The sequence below is a fragment of the Bombina bombina genome, chromosome 6, assembly GCF_027579735.1.
Source record: "Bombina bombina isolate aBomBom1 chromosome 6, aBomBom1.pri, whole genome shotgun sequence".
Lineage (NCBI taxonomy): Eukaryota > Metazoa > Chordata > Amphibia > Anura > Bombinatoridae > Bombina > Bombina bombina.
The window spans coordinates 25873829-25893423 of NC_069504.1; the positions used below are offsets into that span (position 1 = coordinate 25873829).

The window sequence follows — 19595 nt, forward strand, 5'->3', positions numbered from 1 at the left end:
CATGTTTTTTTTACTGAATAGCAGTGTCAGTACTTGCTAGCCAAGTGTTTTATACTGAATAGCAGTGTCAGCACTTGCTAGCCAAGTGTTTTATACTGAATAGCAGTGTCAGTACTTGCTAGCCAAGTGTTTTATACTGAATAGCGGTGTCAGTACTTGCTAGCCAAGTGTTTTATACTGAGTAGCAGTGTCAGTACTTGCTAGCCAAGTGTGTTATACTGAATAGCAGTGTCAGTACTTGTTAGCCAAGTGTTTTATACTGAATAGCAGTGTCAGTACTTGTTAGCCAAGTGTTTTATACCGAATAGCAGTGTCAGTACTTGCTAGCCAAGTGCTTTATACTGAATAGCAGTGTCAGTACTTGCTAGCCAAGTGTTTTATACTGAATAGCAGTGTCAGTACTTGTTAGCCAAGTGTTTTATACTGAATAGTAGTGTCAGTACTTGCTAGCCAAGTGTTTTATACTGAATAGCAGTGTCAGTACTTGCTAGCCAAGTGTTTTATACTGAATAGCAGTGTCAGTACTTGCTAGCCAAGTGTTTTATACTGAATAGCAGTGTCAGTACTTGCTAGCCAAGTGTTTTATACTGAATAGCAGTGTCAGCACTTGCTAGCCAAGTGTTTTATACTGAATAGCAGTGTCAGTACTTGCTAGCCAAGTGATTTATACTGAATAGCAGTGTCAGTACTTGTTAGCCAAGTGTTTTATACTGAATAGCAGTGTCAGTACTTGCTAGCCAAGTGTTTTATACCGAATAGCAGTGTCAGTACTTGCTAGCCAAGTGTTTTATACCGAATAGCAGTGTCAGTACTTGCTAGCCAAGTGTTTTATACTGAATAGCAGTGTCAGTACTTGCTAGCCAAGTGTTTTATACCGAATAGCAGTGTCAGTACTTGCTAGCCAAGTGTTTTATACTGAATAGCAGTGCCAGTACTTGCTAGCCAAGTGTTTTATACTGAATAGCAGTGTCAGTACTTGCTAGCCAAGTGTGTTATACTGAATAGCAGTGTCAGTACTTGCTAGCCAAGTGTTTTATACTGAATAGCAGTGTCAGTACTTGCTAGCCAAGTGTTTTATAGCGAATAGCAGTGTCAGTACTTGCTAGCCAAGTGTTTTATACTGAATAGCAGTGTCAGTACTTGCTAGCCAAGTGTTTTATACTGAATAGCAGTGTCAGTACTTGCTAGCCAAGTGTTTTATACTGAATAGCAGTGTCAGTACTTGCTAGCCAAGTGTTTTATACTGAATAGCAGTGCCAGTACTTGCTAGCCAAGTGTTTTATACTGAATAGCAGTGTCAGTACTTGCTAGCCAAGTGTGTTATACTGAATAGCAGTGTCAGTACTTGCTAGCCAAGGGTTTTATACTGAATAGCAGTGTCAGTACTTGTTAGCCAAGTGTTTTATACTGAATAGCAGTGCCAGTACTTGCTAGCCGTTTTCCAACCCAAATTCTTCTTGGCAAATATTTTGTTATAATCCCTGGATGATCCTTCTGTAAAAGAAAAATATGATGGTGTAGATTGTTTTTAGATAAATAGAAAATTAAATTGTGCTTACCAGTCGACGCGTTTTGGTCACAAAGAGACCTTTATCAAGACTGGTTTTATGGTGTTAGTAGTGGTCTTTTTATACCAGACTGATTGCTGGCCATAAAATTGTGTTTGTTAAGCACTTCCTGTTTTACTGACCTTAAATGTGTGTTTAAAACATATAGTTTATAGTTTAAAAATCTGTGATTAAAAAATCCATTATAATACATTTAGATGGTATCCTTATTTTGTCAAGCTCTGTCTGCATCTGATCACTTTTATTCAGAGAAAATACGAAAATTCATATGTTAGAATACAGAGTTCCAAATTTGGAAAAATATATTTACAAACCCAGCCTTTGTAGTTATGACTTCATACCTATTATTTCAAAAAATTTCCTACCGCACCTGGTGTTCCCAGGCGGTCTCCCATCCAGGTACTGACCAGGCCTGGCCCTGCTTAACTTCCAAGATCAGACGGGATTGAGTGCATTCAAGGCAGTGTGGCGGTAGACATTTCTCTATTAGCCCTATTTCTCATCATGATCTGATAAGAAAGAGAGTTTACTGTCATCTCCAAGCCGTTTTTCAGCTGTTTCTATTGGGTATAATCTCAGTTGGGGCTTGGTTTCTATTGGATGGGGCAGGGGTGTGTATAATAGGCTCAATTTCATTGGATAGTAGTCGGAATGTTGTTAAAACATTCCCTTATCTGTCATAATCAAGCCATTTTAGCGTATATGTTAAGGTGTCATTTTTAGATGTCATTTCTAGATGCCAATTTTTAGATATGCTTGCTAATCTAAGAGAATAAAAAGCGGAAACAAGACATATTCTATATAAAGGACAGACTTGCTAGTTTCATCTTTTACTTATTACACGATCTATGCTGATCTTGTTACAAGGTCTGAACAAAGAGAGAATTTACTGTCAGACTGCAAACCTTTTTTCGGCTATTTCTATTGGGTATAGCCTAATTATGCAGTGTAATATCTATTGGGTAGGACAAGGGTGTGTTTAAGAGGCTCAGTATCATTGGATAGTAATAGGGATATGGTTAAAAATTCCCTTATCTATCTTGGTCTAGTTTATTTTGCGTATATAGGTATCAATTTTGATCTTATTACTAGTCTCAAAAAGTATAGGAAAAGTATTCCACATAAAAGACAGATTTATTGCGTTATATACTTATTACCCAATTTGAGCTTTATATTAATTATGGTAAGAAGTGTATGATAATGTTACACGATCTTAGCTCTATATTAGTTATATTAAAAAATGTGTGACTATGTATTATATATCCCTTGCAATATTCCTAATGGTGATATATTGTTGTCTTCTATATACTGGATTTTGCTATAGTGCTATGTCTGTGCTGAGGTGTGAATTATTATCCAGAATAAAGAGAAATGTTTTTTTACAAACAAGATGAAAACTTCAATAAGTTTTAAGTGGAACAGAAACGTATGGGAACCAGATGGTGGTGTAGAAATATTAAACAACCTTTATTTGTTTAACATAAGTATCCAATCGAGTGGGAAAGTGACCTCTATACTAGTAGTGTCTTATCTGAAGAGATATTAGCCCTGATTAATGCGTTATATAATCTTAGAAAAACTATCAGATAAACTATCCTCAAGTCTTTTTTCAAACTTAGAATAGACACCTATCATTACAAACGCATTGGTGTGTGGCATATAGCGTACCCTAGTGACAAGTGTAAAGCATCTGTGGGTTAACCTAGTTCACCCAAAAACTTTTTATTTTTAAATTATAATTTATAATTATGTTTGTTCCTGTTTATGTACTATATATCCAGAGTATTATGTCTGAGTTTATATATGAATAATTGAATTGCCGTCTTCTTTAAATATGAATATTAAATATGTTTTAGGTACTAACCTTGTGAAAATCTATCTAAATCACAAAGTGTATAGAGGGGTATGTAGCTAGCAGTGCTAGAGTATTAGGAATAGAGCCATAATGCAACCAGAATATGCCCATATATGGGTATACGTTAAAAATTTGTCATATATGCAGAGAGAGGTAGATATAGCAGGAGGTATTCATACACAGATAGGGGAAGTTAGTTTTTTTAAAAGATCTTTGATTATGATACTTTATGTTTCACAGCCCGTGTATTCATAAAAGCAAACTCAGTATTATACTATTCTTCATCAAAAGAGGCACTTCTCATGTGATTAGTAAGATTAAACATATCCCCATAGTTTCTCTGGGTTGCTTTTGAGATTTTTTCTTTTATATCTCATTATAGTTAGTTTAGTTGAGGTTTAAAAGATGAGATAGATCCTCTTTGTTGTTTAACCCTCTGGGATATAAGCAGTCTAAATAAAATATCCATGTGGATTCTGCCGTTAGTAAATTCTTTTCGTAATTGCCTCCTCTCCAGTTCTTAGTTATTTTTTCAATCCCCATATATTTAAGTGTATTAATATTCCCTTGATGTTTCATGGAGAAATGTTTATACAGTGGGGTATCCATATTGCGTTTTTCAATTTGCAGGATATGCTCACGTATCCTATCTCGCAACGGCCTGGATGTCTGTCCTATGTATTGGAGGCCACACGGACATTGGAGTAAATAGACCACTCCCTTATCTTGGCAACGGGATCAGGTTTCCAATTTTGTATTTTTCTCTGGTATTGTTGGAGTGAAATTCATCAGTTTTTACTCTACATTTGCATGCTTTGCAAGTGTGACAGGGGAAGAAGCCCTTAACCTTTTTCCCAAAGACGTCTTGTATTCCTGGAGTATTTTTCTTCTGTATGCTTGGTGCCAGTTTATTCTTTAAGTTGTTCGTTTTTCTATATACAAACTTTGGTACCTGAGGTAATTTTTCTCCCAGTATGTCATCGTCTTTAAGTAGTGCCCAGTGTTTCCGGAAGATCTTTTCTATGATCTTACTGCTTGCACTATACTCTGTAATTAAAGGGATGTTAAGAGTTTCTTCGTCTTTGTTCCCCTTATTCCTCTCCTTATAGTTGGTGAGTGTTCTTCTTTCTATCTGTCTTACCTCATCAATTCTTTGGTCCAACATCTCTTTAGTGATGTCCCGAACCTTAAAATTTCGGTTCGCGAACGGCGGACTCGAACTTCCGCTACTGTTCGCGAACTGGCGAACCGCCATTGACTTCAATAGGCAGGCGAACTTTAAAACCCACAAGGACTCTTTCTGGCCACAATAGTGATGGAAATGTTGTTTCAAGGGGACTAACACCTGGACTGTGGCATGCCGGAGGGGGATCCATGGCAAAACTCCCACGGAAAATTACATAGTTGATGCAGAGTCTGGTTTTAACCCATAAAGGGCCTAAATCACCTAACATTCCTAAATTGTTTGGAATAACGTGCTTTAAAACATCAGGTATGATGTTGTATCGATCAGGTAGTGTAAGGGTTACACCCGCTTCACAGTGACAGACCAAACTCCCTGTTTAACGCACCGCAAGCAACCGCAAACAGTCCATTTGCACAACCACGAGATCGATAGATTTGATAGATAGATAGATAGATAGATAGATAGATAGATAGATAGATAGATAGATACATAGATTACATAGATCAATAGATGCAATATACATTTGATAGATACCAATTACATAGATCAAAATATGCAATATACATTTGATAGATACAAATTACATAGATCAATAGATGCAATATACATTTGATAGATACGAATTACACAGATCAATAGATGCAATATATATTTGATAGATACGACTGATTGATTGATAGTTAGATAGATTTGATAGATAAATAGATAGATTTGATAGATATATAATTTCCCTGAGAGAGTATACCAATAAGACATGCGGTCTGGGACCCGTGGTGTGTTAAGTAGTACTATTCTTAGCAGTTTACATGTTATATGGCCTGCATTTTTTGAACAGCGAGATGGAAGAAAATGATTGGTCTGTCGTCCTACTTCAAATTTGGCCTAAACACAAGTGGCTGTCTCAAAACAGTCCGGCCATGAGATAGATAGATTTGATAGATAGATATACATAGATTGATAGTTAGATAGAATCGATAGAAGATAAATAGATAGATTTGATAGATATATAATTACCCTGACAAAGTATAACAATAAAACATGCGGTCTGGGACCCATGGTAACTAGGTTGTGTTAAGTAGTACTATTCTTAGCACTTTAATCCCTGTTACTCCCCCTATCGGGGGAGGTCTATATGGCCTGCATGATTACCCTGACAAAGTATAACAACAAGACATGCGGTCTGGGACCCATGGTAACTAGGTTGTGTTAAGTAGTACTGTTCTTAGCAGTTTAATCCCTGTTACTCACCCTATCGGGGGAGGTCTATATGGCCTGCATGATTACCCTGACAAAGTATAACAACAAAACATGTGGTCTGGGACCCATGGTAACTAGGTTGTGTTTAGAAGTACTATTCTTAGCACTTTAATCCATGTTACTCCCTCTATTGGGGGAGGTCTATATGGCCTGCATGATTACCCTGACAAAGTATAACAACAAGACATGCGGTCTGGGACCCATGGTAACTAGGTTGTGTTAAGTAGTACTGTTCTTAGCAGTTTAATACCTGTTACTCCCCCTATCTAGGGAGGTCTATATGGCCTGCATGATTACCCTGACAAAGTATAACAACAAGACATGCGGTCTGGGACCCATGGTAACTAGGTTGTGTTAAGTAGTACTATTCTTAGCACTTTAATCCCTGTAACTCCCCCTATCGGGGAGGTCTATATGGCCTGCATGATATATAATTACCCTTACAAAATATAACAATAAGACATGCGGTCAGGGAGCCATGGTAAGGTTGTGTTAAGTAGTACTATTCTTAGCAGTTTAATCCCTTTTACTCCCCCTATCGGGGGAGGTAGTCTATATGGCCTGCATGATATATAATTACCCTTACAAAATATAACAATAAGACATGCGGTCTGGGAGCCATTGTAAGGTTGTGTTAAGTAGTACTATTCTTAGCAGATTAATCCCTTTTACTCCCCCTATCGGGGGAGGTGGTCTACATGGCCTGCATGATATATAATTACCCTTACAAAATATAACAATAAGACATGCGGTCTGGGAGCCATTGTAAGGTTGTGTTAAGTAGTACTATTCTTAGCAGTTTAATCCCTTTTACTCCCCCTATCGGGGGAGGTCTATATGGCCTGCATGATTACTCTGACAAAGTATAACAACAAGACATGCAGTCTGGGACCCATGGTAACTAGGTTGTATTAAGTAGTACTGTTCTTAGCAGCTTAATCCCTGTTACTCCCCCTATCGGGGGAGGTCTATATGGCCTGCATGATTACCCTGACAAAGTATAACAACAAAACATGAGGTCTGGGACCCATGGTAACTAGGTTGTGTTTAGTAGTACTATTCTTAGCACTTTAATCCATGTTACTCCCCCTATCGGGGGAGTTCTATATGGCCTGCATGATTACCCTGACAAAGTATATCAACAAGACATGCGGTCTGGGACCCATGGTAACTAGGTTGTGTTAAGTAGTACTGTTCTTAGCAGTTTAATACCTGTTACTCCCCCTATTGGGGGAGGTCTATATGGCCTGCATGATTACCCTGACAAAGTATAACAACAAGACATGCGGTCTGGGACCCATGATAACTAGGTTGTGTTAAGTAGTACTGTTCTTAGCAGTTTAATACCTGTTACTCCCCCTATCTGGGGAGGTCTATATAGCCTGCATGATTACCCTGACAAAGTATAACAACAAGACATGCGGTCTGGGACCCATGGTAACTAGGTTGTGTTAAGTAGTACTATTCTTAGCAGTTTAATCCCTTTTACTCCCCCTATCGGGGGAGGTAGTCTATATGGCCTGCATGATATATAATTACCCTTACAAAATATAATGATAAGACATGCGGTCTGGGAGCCATGGTAAGGTTGTGTTAAGTAGTACTATTCTTAGCAGATTAATCCCTTTTACTCGTAAATGTGTGCAGAGGGGGGGGGGGGGGTGCTAAAAATCCTCCAAATGGAGGGTCTAAAAGCTAAAAGTGGAATCCAAAAGATTAAAAGAGGGCAGATGGTGTGATTAAAAGGAAAAGTAAAAACTCAATGTTAACTTCTTATAGATCTTGTAAAATATACTATAATATCCAATATAAAAAATGTTAAACAATATATACTTAAAAAATACACTAGGGAAGTATAAAATGATATCCACAGGTGTATAAAAATTTCAGTACATACAGCGCTGATGGAATTAAAATAAAGAGATAACTAAGAAACCTTAAAAGTAATACCTATTTTAATTAACACAACTTGTAGTTAAACGAACATAGAATAATAAAAACTTTAAAATAAAGATGAACAGTTTTGGCAAATTGTCTAAAGCAATTAGTGTCCCAGATAAAAGTCTTATGAATGAAGGTTAAGTCCAGGTGGGTTCCGTGTGATCCAGTGTGTTGGATGTCCTAATATGTCCAATTGGGATTACTCCGAGTGGGGTGGATGTGAAAAAATATAAATGAAATAATGAAAAAAGGAAAAAATGGAATGATGAAATGAAAAATAAAAATAAGAAATAAAAAATGTGTAAAAGCTAAAAAATGTGATAAAAAGGTGTAAAATACGTGTAAAAAATGTGTAAAAAATGTGTAAAAATTGTGTAAAAAGTGTATAAAAAATATAAATATATATATATATATATATATATATATGTAAAAATGTGAAACAAACTGTGTAAAAAATTGTGTAAAAAATGTGAGAGGTGTATGAAAAATGTGTAAAAAAGGTACTGGCCAAAAAACAGTTGTACACCTGGTGTAGTGATTGAAAAAATCTACTGGGCAATTCCACCCGGTGGAATAAGTTACTAATAGTAAAAAATGTATTTCCAAAAAATTAGTGAATGATCCCAGTATTGTTTATCCCAAGAATTGAAAAGGAAAAAGCAGCGGCCAGAAAAACTGATGTTTGTTTGACAGAAAGTGCCCTAAAACATTGCGGCTTGAACCCTAGTTGTTGGCGGATAAGTCACGCAAGTCATCTGGCATTCGAAGATAAAATACAGCAGAGTGTGTACCATTTGTAGCCCAAGGCAGCTCGTCATCTCATCATGCCTTTTTTACTCTAATGTATCGCACAATGTCAATCCCTTCGGGATCCATCCCTCATTCATTTTAATAAAGGTGAGATAATCAAGACTTTTTTGACCTAGGCGACTTCTCTTCTCAGTGACAATACCTCCTGCTGCACTGAAGGTCCTTTCTGACAGGACACTTGAAGCGGGGCAGGCCAGAAGTTTGATTGCAAATTGGGATAGCTCAGGCCACAGGTCAAGCCTGCACACCCAGTAGTCAAGGGGTCCATCGCTCCTCAGAGTGTTGAGATCCGCAGTTAATGCAAGGTAGTCTGCTACCTGTTGGTTGAGTCTTTCTCTGAGGCTGGATCCCGAAGGGCTGTGGCTTTGCATAGGTGTTAAAAAGGTCCACATGTCCTCCATCAACAACACGTCTGGAAAGCGTCCTGTCCTTGCCGGCGTGGTCGTGGGAGGAGGAGGATTACTTTCATCTCTTCCCCTGTTAGATTCCCGTTGTGCTGTGACATCACCCTTATACGCTGTGTAAAGCATACTTTTTAATTTATTTTTGAACTGCTCCATCCTTTCCGACTTGCGGGAATTCGGTAACATTTCAGTCACTTTATGCTTATACCGGTGGTCTAGTAGCGTGGACACCCAGTACAGGTTGTTCTCCTTCAGCTTTATTATACGAGGGTCCCTCAACAGGCACGACAGCATGAAAGACCCAATTTGCACAAGGTTGGATGCCGAGCTACTCATGTCCCGTTCCTCGTCCTCAGTGATCTCACTGAAGGTATCTTCTTCCCCCCAGCCACGTACAACACCACGGGAACCAGATAGGTGACAACAACAAGCACCCTGGGATGCCTGTTGTGCGTGGTCTTCCTCCTCCTCAAAGCCACATTCCTCCTCTGACTCCTCTTCCTCACAATCCTCTTCCTGCATTGCCGCTGGTCCAGCAAGCGATGCTGATAAGGCTGTTTCTGGTGGTGATGGACACCACAACTCTTCCTCTTCACGCTCATCTACGACCGGATCCAGCACTCTTCGCAGGGCATGCTCCAGGAAGAAAACAAATGGTATGAGGTCGCTGATGGTGCCTTCGGTGCGACTGACTTGGTTTGTCACCTCCTCAAAAGGACGCATGAGCCTACAGGCATTGCGCATGAGCATCCAGTAACGTGGCAAAAAAATCCCCAGCTCCCCAGAGGCTGTCCTAGCACCCCAGTCATACAAATACTCGTTAACAGCTTTTTCTTGTTGGAGCAGGCGGTCGAACATTAGGAGTGTTCAATTCCACCGTGTCGGGCTGTCGCAAATCAAGCGCCTCACTGGCAGGTTGTTACGCCGATGGATATCGGACAAGTGCGCCATGGCCGTGTAGGAACACCTGAAATGGCCACACACCTTCCTGGCCTGCTTCAGGACGTCCTGTATGCCTGGGTACTTATGCACAAAGCGTTGTACAATCAAATTACACACACGTGCCATGCATGGCACATGTGTCAACTTGCCCAATTTCAATGCCGCCACCAAATTACTTCTGTTGTCAGAAACAACTTTGACAATCTCCAGTTGGTGCGGAGTCAGCCACTGATCCACCTGTGCGTTCAGGGCGGACAGGAGTGCTGGTGCGGTGTGACTCTCGGCTTTCAGGCAAGTCAACCCCAAGACGGCGTGACACTGCCGTATCCAGGATGTTGAATAGTACCTGGAGAGCTGGGGGGTGCCGTTAATGTGGAGCAAGATGCAGCAGCAGAAGAGGACTGAGCTGAGGAAGAGGTTATGGAAGAGGATGGAGTAGGAGGAGTAGAGGAGGTAGCAGCAGGCCTGCCTGCAAGTCGTGGCGGTGTCACCAACTCCTCTGAAGAGCCATGCATTCCATGCTTGTCAGCCGTCAGCAGGTTTACCCAATGCGCAGTGTTAGTGATATACCTGCCCTGACCATGCTTTGCAGACCAGCTATCAGTGGTCAGATGGATCCTTGCCCCAACGCTGTGTGCCAGACATGCCATTACTTCCTTTCGCACAATCGAGTACAGATTGGAGATTGCCTTTTGTGAAAAGAAATTTCGGCCGGGTACCTTCCACTGCGGTGTCCCAATAGCAACAAATTTTGTTCAGACTCCACCAGCTTGTATGGTAGAAGCTGGCGGGCTAAGAGTTCAGACAAGCCAGCTGTCAGACGCCGGGCAAGGGGGTGACTTTGGGAAATTGGCTTCTTACACTCAAACATGTCCTTGACAGACACCTGACTGTGGGCAGATGACCAGGAACTGCTACGTAAGAGAGACTGAGTGGAGGATGGTTGAGAGGGGGCAAGGAGGACAGCAGTGGTTGACGTGGCTGAAGATGCTGGACCAGGAGGAGGATGGCGGCTTTGAGTTTGTGTGCTGCTTCTACTCATGTGTTCTTCCCATCGGCGTTTGTGATGTGAGACCGTGTGCCTTCTCAAAGCAGTTGTACCTAGGTGGGTGTTGGACTTCCCACGACTCAGTTTCTTTTGGCACAGGTTGCAAATGGCATCGCTGTTGTCAGAGGCAGACACACAAAAAAATGCCACACTGCTGAGATCTGCGATGACAGCATTCTGGTGGTGGCAACAGCATGCGTTTATTGGCGTGCTGTCTGGCTGGCCCCGGGTGCCGATACATGCTGTCTGACTGTGCCACTATCTCCTTGCCACGACCTCCCCCTGCTTCCAACTCGTCTCCTCCTCCTCTCTGTCTCCCCATCTGAACTTTCCCCCTCTTCTTCTTCTCTTCTAGCGAGCACCCACGTGACATCCACGGACACATCATCATCAACCGCTTCACTTGTATCTGACAAATCAACAAAGGAAGCAGCAGCGGGTACAACATCATCATCATCACACCATACGTCCATGTCTGTAATGCTGCCTGACTGAGACATATCACTGTTATCTACATCCTCTGTCAATGATGGTTGTGCATCACTCATTTCTTCCAACTGATGTGTCAATAACTCCTCTGACAGATCAAGTGAAGCAGCTGTGGTGCTAGTGTTGGTGGTGGCGGCAGGCGGGCGAGTGGCACTGGTCACTTGAGAGGTGCCCGAAGCTAAGCTGGAGGTGGATGGTGCGTCAAGGTTAGGACTAGGAGCGGAAGCTGTAGAAGATTGGGTATCCTGTGTTAGCCATTCAACTAGGTCCTCCTCAGAACTTTTCGTGTCCATGGCACCTGGCCTCTGAACACTGTGCATAGTTGTAGGGTCTAAGGGAATCACAGCACCTCGACCACGACGGCACCTGCGAGGTGGCCTGCCGCTGCCTGTCATTTTTTTTAAAATGTACACTTACACTAGTAATAAACAAATTATGAGTGGTGGCACTGGGCAAGTGGGCACAGTATACGCTGTGAGCCTGACACAAAAAAGCAGACTGATGTTTCACAGTCAAAAAAGTTTTTAAATATTTACAATACTGTTATAACAAATATGATTGGTGGCACTAGTTGGCAAGTGGGCCTGGCACACATGCTGGCATCAGGCAACTGCAATTTAATTGCACTAGCAGACTGATGATTCACAGTCAAAAAAGTTTTTATTTTAAATATTTACACTACTGTTATAACAAATATGATTGGTGGCACTAGTTGGCAAGTGGGCCTGGCACACACACTGGCAGGCAGGCAACTGCAATTCAATTGCACTAGCAGACTGATGATTCACAGTCAAAAAAGTGTTTATTTTAAATATTTACAATACTGTTATAACAAATATGATTGGTTGCACTAGTTGGCAAGTGGGCCTGGCACACACGCTGGCAGGCAGGCAACTTCAATTAGATTACACTAGCAGACTGATGTTTCACAGTCAAAAAAGTTTTTTTAAAAAATATTTGCACTACTGTTATAACAAATATGATTGGTGGCACTAGTTGGCAAGTGGGCTTGGCACACACGCTGGGAGTCAGGCAACTGCAATTAGATTACACTAGCTGACTGATGTTTCACAGTCAAAAAAGTTTTTTTTTTAAATATTTACAATACTGTTATAACAAATATGATTGGTGGCACTAGTTGGCAAGTGGGCCTGGCACACACGCTGGCAGGCAGGCAGGCAACTGCAATTCAATTGCACTAGCAGACCGATGATTCACAGTTAAAAAAGTTTTTATTTTAAATATTTACACTATTGTTATAACAAATATGATTGGTGGCACTAGTTGGCAAGAGAGCCTGGCACACACGCTGGCAGGCAGGCAACTTCAATTAGATTACACTAGCAGACTGATGTTTCACAGTCAAAAAAGTTTTTTTAAAAATATTTACAATACTGTTATAACAAATATGATTGGTGGCACTAGTTGGCAAGTGGGCCTGGCACACACGCTGGGAGTCAGGCAACTGCAATTAGATTACACTAGGTGACTGATGTTTCACGGTCAAAAAAGTTTTTTTAAAAAATATTTTAATACTGTTATAACAAATATGATTGGTGGCACTAGTTGGCAAGTGGGCCTGACACACACGCTGACAGGCAGGCAACTGCAATTCAATTGCACTAGCAGACTGATGATTCACAGTCAAAAAAGTTTTTATTGTAAAAATTTACACTACTGTTATAACAAATATGATTGGTGGCACTAGTTGGCAAGTGGGCCTGGCACACACGCTGGGAGGCAGGCAACTTCAGTTAGATTACACTAGCTGACTGATGTTTCACAGTCAAAAAAGTTTTTAAAAAAAAAGTTACACTAATGTTACAACAGATAGGAGTGGTGGCACTGAGGATGGAAGTAGGCACAGTATATGCTGGCAGCCTGACACACAGGCTGGCACTAGTGGCAGGCTGGCCTGGCAACTAAAATTAAATAACACTAGAAGACTGATGTAAAAGTTTTTTTTTACAAAATTTAAACTAATGTTACACCAGATAGGAGTGGTGGCACTGAGGATGGAAGTAGGCACAGTATATGCTGGCAGCCTGACACACAGGCTGGCACTAGTGGCAGGCTGGCCTGGCAACTAAAATTAAATAACACTAGAAGACTGATGTAAAAGTTTTTTTTTTACAAAATTTAAACTAATGTTACACCAGATAGGAGTGGTGGCACTGAGGATGGAAGTAGGCACAGTATATGCTGGCAGCCTGACACACAGGCTGGCCTGGCACTAGTGGCAGGCTGGCCTGGCAACTAAAATTAAATAACACTAGAATACTGATGTAAAAGTTTTTTAAAAAAAAAATTACACTAATGTTACACCAGATATAAGTGGTGGAAAACAGAGCTATTAATCACAGTATATGATGTGGGCCTGACACACAGGCCTGATGGAAAATGAAATTAGATTACACTAGCAAAATGAAGTAAAAGTTTTTTTTTTTTTTAATTTACACTAATGTTAACCAGATAGCAGTGGTGGCACAGAAGAATTAATCACAGTATATGATGTGGGCCTGACACACAGGCCTGATAGAAAATGAGCAAAATGATGTAAAAGATTTTTTTTAAAAATTTACACTAATGTTAAGCAGATATCAGTGGTGGCACTAATCACAGTATATGCTGTGAGGCTCACACACAGGCTGACAGGCAGGCAAATGCAAATACAATTACAAAAAAAAAAAAAACGACTGAAGTTCTAGCCCTAAAAAGGGCTTTTTGGGCTGAAGTTCTAGCCCTAAAAAGGGCTTTTTGGGGTGCTGTCCTTACAGCAGAGATTAGATGAGTCCTTCAGGACTGTAGTGGACACTAAATACACTAGCCTAGCTATCTATTTCCCTATAATATCAGCAGCAGCAGCACTAAACCTCCTCTCACTAAGAATGCAGGATCGTAATGAATCTAAAATGGCTGCTGCCCAGGAGCTGGGAGGGTCTGGAAGGGAGTGTCTGCTGCTGATTGGCTCAAATGTGTCTGCAGACTGTGAGATACAGGGTCAAAGTTTCCTCAATGATGGCGAATAGGGGGCGGATCGAACATTGCATATGTTCGCCCGAAAAAGGGCTTTTTGGGCTGAAGTTCTGGCCCTAAAAAGGGCTTTTTGGGGTGCTGTCTTTACAGCAGAGATTAGATGAGTCCTTCAGGACTGTAGTGGACACTAAATACACTAGCCTAGCTATCTATTTCCCTATAATATCAGCAGCAGCAGCACTAAACCTCCTCTCACTAAGAATGCAGGATCGTAATGAATCTAAAATGGCTGCTGCCCAGGAGCTGGGAGGGTCTGGAAGGGAGTGTCTGCTGCTGATTGGCTCAAATGTGTCTGCAGACTGTGAGATACAGGGTCAAAGTTTCCTCAATGATGACGAATAGGGGGCGGCGAACGCGAGCAAGCTATGATCACTGGGAACTGTTCTCCGGTGAACTGTTTGTGCCATCACTACATCTCTTCTTCATAACCCGTCTCCACAAATTTTTGTTTTATTATTTGCGCCTGTTATTCCCATTTTGATGGATCAGAACAATTTTTCCTCATACGTAAAAGCTGTCCTTTTGGAATATTATTCTTCCATGTATTATGATGGCAGCTTGTTTTGTGGACATAATTGTTACTGTCCACCTTTTTAAAATGGGTAGATGTTTGTAATTTCCCTCCTTTCACTTCTATATTCAGATCCAAGAATGTGAGTGTCGTATGGCTCCATTCATATGTGAATTTTAAATTGGCCGTATTCTTATTCATCACTTCAAAGGTGTATTCCAAGTCTGCCTGTGACCCTTTCCAAACGATGATTATATCATCTATGTATCGGCGATAGAGGACGAGGCCCGCGCCGGCTGGGCAGGAGTCCCAAAATATTTCCTCCCATTTGCCCATATACAAATTGGCGTAGCTCGGCGCGAACCTGGTCCCCATCGCCGTCCCGCAAATTTGTCGGTAGAATTTGCCATCATGGCAGAAGTAGTTGTGATTTAGAATATAATGAATACTATCCAAAATGAATTCAATCTGTTCAGATGGAATTTACAGATCTTTTTCGAGGTAGAATTTCACTGCTTCCAGTCCCTCCTCATGCGGTATGCTCGTGTACAATGCTGTCACGTCACAAGTCGCCAGGATATAATCCTTTTCCCATGTCAGCTCTTCCAGGAGATTTAGTATCTAAGTCGAATCTCTCAAGAAGGAGGGGACTTGCCTCACATGTTTTTGCAGATGTTTATCCACATATTCCGATAGGTTGCAACTTAATGAACCTATCCCAGAAATTATTGGCCTTCTTGGCAGATTTTGGAGGGATTTATGGATCTTTGGAAGGTGATATAAAACTGAAGTTATTGGATGATGTACATTCAAATAGTTGTATTCTTTGTCATTCAATATTCCTTCTTCCTTGGCCCTCTTCAGCAGTGTTACCAGTTCTTCTTTAAATGTGTCCACTGGATTTTTTGATAGTTTATAATAGGTGTTGTTGTCACTTAGGATACGTCTGTTCTCTGCTTCATAGTCATCTCTATTCATGACTACGATTCCTCCTCCTTTATCTGCAGATTTTATAGTGAGGTTCTGGTTTTGTTCCAAATTCTTAATGGTTTCCAACTGTTTCTATGATAGATTCTGTTTCTTATTCTTCAGTTTTTTAGAGCTGTCATCACGTATTTCTCTGCACACTACTGTTTCAAATGACTCGATTGCCGTCCCTTTGTGAGTTGTAGGATAAAAAACATAATTTATGTAAGAACTTACCTGATAAATTCATTTCTTTCATATTAGCAAGAGTCCATGAGCTAGTGACGTATGGGATATACATTCCTACCAGGAGGGGCAAAGTTTCCCAAACCTCAAAATGCCTATAAATACACCCCTCACCACACCCACAAATCAGTTTAACGAATAGCCAAGAAGTGGGGTGATAAGAAAAAAGTGCGAAAGCATATAAAATAAGGAATTGGAATAATTGTGCTTTATACAAAAAAATCATAACCACCACAAAAAGGGTGGGCCTCATGGACTCTTGCTAATATGAAAGAAATTAATTTATCAGGTAAGTTCTTACATAAATTATGTTTTCTTTCATGTAATTAGCAAGAGTCCATGAGCTAGTGACGTATGGGATAATGACTACCCAAGATGTGGATCTTTCCACGCAAGAGTCACTAGAGAGGGAGGGATAAAATAAAGACAGCCAATTCCTGCTGAAAATAATCCACACCCAAAATAAAATTTAATGAAAAACATAAGCAGAAGATTCAAACTGAAACCGCTGCCTGAAGTACTTTTCTACCAAAAACTGCTTCAGAAGAAGAAAACACATCAAAATGGTAGAATTTAGTAAAAGTATGCAAAGACGACCAAGTTACTGCTTTGCAAATCTGATCAACCGAAGCTTCATTCCTAAACGCCCAGGAAGTAGAAACTGACCTAGTAGAATGAGCTGTAATCCTTTGAGGCGGAGTTCTACCCGACTCAACATAGGCATGATGAATTAAAGATTTCAACCAAGATGCCAAAGAAATGGCAGAAGCTTTCTGGCCTTTTCTAGAACCGGAAAAGATAACAAATAGACTAGAAGTCTTTCGAAAAGACTTAGTAGCTTCAACATAATATTTCAAAGCTCTAACAACATCCAAAGAATGCAACGATTTCTCCTTAGAATTCTTAGGATTAGGACATAATGAAGGAACCACAATTTCTCTACTAATGTTGTTGGAATTCACAACCTTAGGTAAAAATTCAAAAGAAGTTCGCAACACCGCCTTATCCTGATGAAAAATCAGAAAAGGAGACTCACAAGAAAGAGCAGATAATTCAGAGACTCTTCTGGCAGAAGAGATCGCCAAAAGGAACAAAACTTTCCAAGAAAGTAATTTAATGTCCAATGAATGCATGGGTTCAAAAGGAGGAGCTTGAAGAGCCCCCAGAACCAAATTCAAACTCCAAGGAGGAGAAATTGACTTAATGACAGGTTTTATACGAACCAAAGCTTGTACAAAACAATGAATATCAGGAAGATTAGTAATCTTTCTGTGAAAAAGAACAGAAAGAGCAGAGATTTGTCCTTTCAAGGAACTTGCGGACAAACCTTTATCTAAACCATCCTGAAGAAACTGTAAAATTCTCGGAATTCTAAAAGAATGCCAAGAAAAATTATGAGAAAGACACCAAGAAATATAAGTCTTCCAGACTCTATAATATATCTCTCTAGATACAGATTTATGAGCCTGTAACATAGTATTAATCACAGAGTCAGAGAAACCTCTTTGACCAAGAATCAAGCGTTCAATCTCCATACCTTTAAATTTAAGGATTTGAGATCCTGATGGAAAAAAGGACCTTGCAACAGAAGGTCTGGTCTTAACGGAAGAGTCCACGGTTGGCAAGAGGCCATCCGGACAAGATCCGCATACCAAAAACTGTGAGGCCATGCCGGAGCTACCAGCAGAACAAACGAGCATTCCTTCAGAATCTTGGAGATTACTCTTGGAAGAAGAACTAGAGGCGGAAAGATATAGGCAGGATAATACTTCCAAGGAAGTGATAATGCATCCACTGCCTCCGCCTGAGGATCCCGGGATCTGGACAGATACCTGGGAAGTTTCTTGTTTAGAGGAGACGCCATCAGATCTATTTCTGGAAGTTCCCACATTTGAACAATCTGAAGAAATACCTCTGGGTGAAGAGACCATTTGCCCGGATGCAACGTTTGGCGACTGAGATAATCCGCTTCCCAATTGTCTATACCTGGGATATGAACCGCAGAGATTAGACAGGAGCTGGATTCCGCCCAAACCAGAATTCGAGATACTTCTTTCATAGCCAGAGGACTGTGAGTCCCTCCTTGATGATTGATGTATGCCACAGTTGTGACATTGTCTGTCTGAAAACAAATGAACGATTCTCTCTTCAGAAGAGGCCAAGACTGAAGAGCTCTGAAAATTGCACGGAGTTCCAAAATATTGATCGGTAATCTCACCTCCTGAGATTCCCAAACTCCTTGTGCCGTCAGAGATCCCCACACAGCTCCCCAACCTGTAAGACTTGCATCTGTTGAAATTACAGTCCAGGTCGGAAGAACAAAAGAAGCCCCCTGAATTAAACGATGGTGATCTGTCCACCACGTCAGAGAGTGTCGTATAATCGGTTTTAAAGATATTAATTGAGATATCTTTGTGTAATCCCTGCACCATTGATTCAGCATACAGAGCTGAAGAGGTCGCATGTGAAAACGAGCAAAGGGGATCGCGTCCGATGCAGCAGTCATAAGACCTAGAATTTCCATGCATAAGGCTACCGAAGGGAATGGTTGTGACTGAAGGTTTCGACAAGCTGAAATCAATTTTAGACGTCTCTTGTCTGTCAAAGACAGAGTCATGGACACTGAATCTATCTGGAAACCCAGAAAGGTTACCCTTGTCTGAGGAATCAATGAACTTTTTAGTGAATTGATCCTCCAACCATGATCTTGAAGAAACAACACAAGTCGATTCGTATGAGAATCTGCTAAATGTAAAGACTGAGCAAGTACCAAGATATCGTCCAAATAAGGAAATACCACAATACCCTGTTCTCTGATTACAGACAGAAGGGCACCGAGAACCTTTGTAAAAATTCTTGGGGCTGTAGCTAGGCCAAATGGCAGAGCCACAAACTGGTAATGCTTGTCCAGGAAAGAGAATCTCAGGAACTGATAGTGATCTGGATGAATCGGAATATGTAGATATGCATCCTGTAAATCTATTGTGGACATATAATGCCCTTGCTGAACAAAAGGCAAGATAGTCCTTACAGTTACCATTTTGAATGTTGGTATCCTTACATAACGATTCAATATTTTTAGATCCAGAACTGGTCTGAAGGAATTCTCCTTCTTTGGTACAATGAAGAGATTCGAATAAAACCCCAGCCCCTGTTCCAGAACTGGAACTGGCATAATTACTCCAGCCAACTCTAGATCTGAAACACATTTCAGAAATGCTTGAGCTTTCACTGGATTTACTGGGACACAGGAAAGAAAAAATCTCTTTGCAGGAGGTCTTATCTTGAAACCAATTCTGTACCCTTCTGAAACAATGTTCTGAATCCAAAGATTGT

General features: G+C 40.7%; 1 non-coding gene across 1 annotated transcript; it reads right to left on the reverse strand.

Moving 5' to 3' along the window:
• Nucleotides 1-1926: 1926 nt before the first annotated feature.
• Nucleotides 1927-2045, reverse strand: LOC128665279 (5S ribosomal RNA). The gene has a single exon (XR_008403050.1). It is a non-coding gene; the product is annotated as a 5S ribosomal RNA (ribosomal RNA).
• Between the last annotated feature and the right edge of the window lie 17550 nt (nucleotides 2046-19595).